Genomic DNA, 3,921 nt, shown 5'->3' with positions numbered 1-3,921 from the left:
CTCTACCATGTCAGAGAAGATTGACATCATGCACCTCTGAAAAGTGGCTGGTGCATTACACAAACCAAAAGGCATCCGGCTAAATGCAAACGTCCCATAAGGACAAGTAAAAGTAGTCTTCTCTTGATCTTCTAAAGCAATGTTGATCTGATTGTAGCCCGAATAACCATCAAGGAAGCAATAGTAGGAACGCCCCGCTAGCCGATCAAGCATTTGATCAATAAAAGGCATGGGGAAATGGTCCTTGCATGTGGCTGTGTTGAGCTTGCGATAGTCCATGCAAACTCTCCATCCGGTTACGGTTCTAGTTGGGATCAACTCATTCTTTGCATTCGGCACCACAGTGATGCCGCCCTTCTTAGGAACACATTGGACTGGGCTCACCCATTTACTATCAGCAATTGGGTAAACCACTCCCGCATCCAACCATTTGATGATCTCTTTCTTGACTACCTCTTGCATATTCTCGTTCAGTCGCCTCTGATGCTCTACACTCGGTTTGCTATCTTCCTCCAACTGATTTTGTGCTCACAGATCCCAGATGGAATACCTCGAATGTCTGCTATGGTCCAACCAATAGCACGCCTATACTCTCTCAACACCTCCAAAAGTTGTAAAATCTGCTCCTCAGTCAGTAGAGCTAAAACAATCACTGGCAATGTATTGTCCGGACCAAGGAACTCATACTTCAGATGTGATGGGAGCTGTTTAAGCTCCAACTTAGGTGGCTCAATGATCGAAGGCTTTGCTGGAGGAGTTGTTCTATTTTCCAGATCAAGATTTAGCTTCTTTGGGTGGTATGAATATGACCCCAACCCAACAAGTGAATTAACTGTCTCCACATAACCTTCCATGTCCTCAGCATCGAAATTCACAAGAATACCAGCTAGAGCTTCACCCAAACTTTCTTCTTCCATCTTGAACTCCACTACTTCATCAACCACATCAAACGAATCAATTACCGAAATGCTCTCGTAAGCACTTGGTAACTTCATCCCCTTGCTAGCCTGAAAAGTTACTTCTTCATCGTTGACTCGGAACTTGATTTCATTTTTCTCCGAATCCATCGAGCTCTCCCGTAGCAAGGAAAGGTCTCCCCGAATAATAGGAATGTCCCGATCAACGGCACGATCAAGAATCACAAAATCGGCGGGCAACATAAAATCACCAACCCGCACAAGTACATCATCAACCACCCCAACAGGGTCTTTTGATAGACCTATCGGCCATTTGTAACCTCATAGTAGTCGGCCTTGGCATCCCCAAACTGATTGTTTGTATATAGCAAGGGCATCAAATTAATACTCGCCCCATTATCACACAAAGCACGAGCAAAATCATGGTGTCCAACGAAACAAGGAATGGTGAACGCCCCGGGATCTCCTTTTTACGAACGGTAGTAGTTGAGATGATGGAACTCACGGTGTGAGTCAAACTTACGGTTTCATGTTGAACCATTTTCTTCTTGGTTAGCGTCCTTCAAATATTTAGCAAAATCGGGCATCTCCTTGACAGCTTCCAAGAAGGGAAAATTTAGAGATAACTGCTTCAACTGATCATAAAACTTCTCGAACTTAGCATCTTCCTTCTTCTTTACCAACCTCTGAGGAAAGGGAGGTTTAGATTTGAAAAGCTGAGTCAAAGGGCGGAGAGCCCCTTTCACAGTCTGCTTGCTCGTGTTATCAGCATCCTTCACTATCTCTGGAATATCAGCAACCTTCTTGTCAGCAGGATTCTCATCAACAATAATGGGTGCTTCAGACTGCACCTCATCCTCTTCATCTATTGTCTCAAGATCAACCACCTTTTTATCCTCCCCTTGGAGTGTTTTACCACTCCTAGTAGTAATGGCAAACACACTGTCTACACTGCCTCCCCCATTCTTCGGATTCAAAATAGTGTCACTCGGAAGTCCTCCCTTTTTAGGAGGAGGGTGCTTGCTCTCTAGAAATATCCCTCATCCGTGATTCAAGCTTCGAATAGCCGCTTATGGGAACCCACTCTCTCTCTGTCGGCCCGGATAAAGTCCTCTCGGACTTAGGCCGATTGCCAGAATCTTCTCAAGCATTGATTCAACCTTCGAACTACCTTGCTCTGTTGACTGCCCTTTCGGTGGTATATAAGGATTGGAACTCTTGTTCCCAAAATTGTTCTTGTTGTTGTAGCTCCCTTGGTTCGCACCACCATAATTATTGTTGTAGTTCCCGAGTTGTTATAAGCACCTTGACCTTGCTGAGGTCTCCATTGATTCTGACTCTGATAACCACCTTGGTAGTTCTGTCTTTGGTAACCCCCTTGAGAGTTATTAACATAATTAGCATCTTCAACCTGCATAGGGGGCCCATCATGGAATGGACCATCTTGAGTATGGTACATCCCTTTTGGTAAAACTGTATCATCCTCACAAACATTTACCTTCTTGATCTGGGATTCATCAAACTTCTTCGTTAGCAAGGAGATATTTGTTGCAAGTTATGCCAATGTTTGCTGGGTATCTTGATTCTCCTTTACTATATTCTGGATCATAGCACTACCAAACGGTACCACATCAGCATTGTTTGAGTGCCAAGCCTGATTATGAGTCGTCAGCTTGTTAAGTATGTTGGTCACCCGTCGATAAGATTTGTTCATGAAACAACCATCAGCTGCATTATTAGCAACTGACTGCGTCACTGGATCTAGCCCTCGGTAGAACTTCTCCATTAGTATGTGATCCGAAAAACCATGATTTGGGCTCTTCTGTGCAAATACTCCTTGAATCTCTCCCAAGCTTCATATAGTTATTCCCCCGTCTTTGCTTAAATTCATAGATCTTGTCACGAATTTCACCTTCTTGCTAGGGGGTACCATTTTGTGAGAAAAGCGACCACCATCTCTTGCCCATGAAGTAATCGAATTTCAGGGCAGCTTCTCAAACCATGTTCTTGCCTCTCCAGCTAAGAAATATTTGAATAACCTCAACCGAATAGCATCTTGTGGAACATTGTTTTGGATGTGATTAGCACACACATCCATAAAATTCTGCAAACGACGTTGAGGGTCATTCTCGGTAGAGTTCCGAAAGTATCCCTCAAGCTTCAATAGCTGGTATAGAGAGGAGTCAATTTTCATACTAGCAGCTCCAACTCGAGGCTGAACAATAGCAGATGCATAGTCCTCCTCCGGAACAAGATCAGCGAAAATATTCTCATCATCTGATTCATTCGCCTAATTGTTCAACCGATTCCCCTGGTTACCAGCACGTTGATTTTGCTGATTCTGATTCATGTTCACCTGGTTTACACAGAGTAGCAAACAAGGTGTGATGGAATAAGCAAAAGACTTCAATAAAGCAAACACTATTTAGTAATTTCAAAACCGTATTCCCCGGCAACGGCGCCAAAATTTGATACGCTCAAATTACACCTATTAATGGTATAACGCGGACGTTGTCAAATATAGTAACCCAACAAGGTTGGGGTCGAATCCCACAGGGAATATGGTGTGAAAAGGTTACTAAAGTCGTAGGATGCTAAGTTTAGGTCTAATGTCTTAATCCGATGATTTTGGTAAAAGTTGGTTTTTTTTTTTATTGCTAATCGCTAACTACTTGCTTTGGTGGTAATTTATGGTAAAAGAAACTAAGGTTGTGTCCCCGTTAGATAGAGTGTATGATCATGGGTATTGATCTTGATATACTTCTAATGGATCATTATATGAATGCACTTAATCTCTATATGAATCTCTACTATTTCCCAATAAATAAAGATTATCTCTTTCTATGATTTTCCCAAATATAAGAAAGTAACTATGAAGAACGATTAATCATGCCAAGTAAATTCTTCTTATTCCTAAGTGAATTTATTAAACAAAGTTTAAAGCTTTGAGTCCTTGTTATTTATTCTTACCAACCCTAATTATTTTCCCAAATAAATCAAGGTT

General features: G+C 42.1%; 1 non-coding gene across 1 annotated transcript; it reads left to right on the top strand.

Annotated features, from left to right (window-relative positions):
- Positions 1-2,719: 2,719 nt before the first annotated feature.
- Positions 2,720-2,826, top strand: LOC132031686 (small nucleolar RNA R71). Its single transcript, XR_009408330.1, has one exon. It is a non-coding gene; the product is annotated as a small nucleolar RNA R71 (small nucleolar RNA).
- The last annotated feature ends 1,095 nt before the right edge of the window (positions 2,827-3,921 follow it).

This window comes from Lycium ferocissimum, chromosome 1 (assembly GCF_029784015.1).
Source record: "Lycium ferocissimum isolate CSIRO_LF1 chromosome 1, AGI_CSIRO_Lferr_CH_V1, whole genome shotgun sequence".
Classification (NCBI taxonomy): Eukaryota; Viridiplantae; Streptophyta; class Magnoliopsida; order Solanales; family Solanaceae; genus Lycium; species Lycium ferocissimum.
The sequence above is the reverse complement of the archived record's forward strand: the minus strand, read 5'-3'. Positions and strand labels throughout refer to the sequence as shown.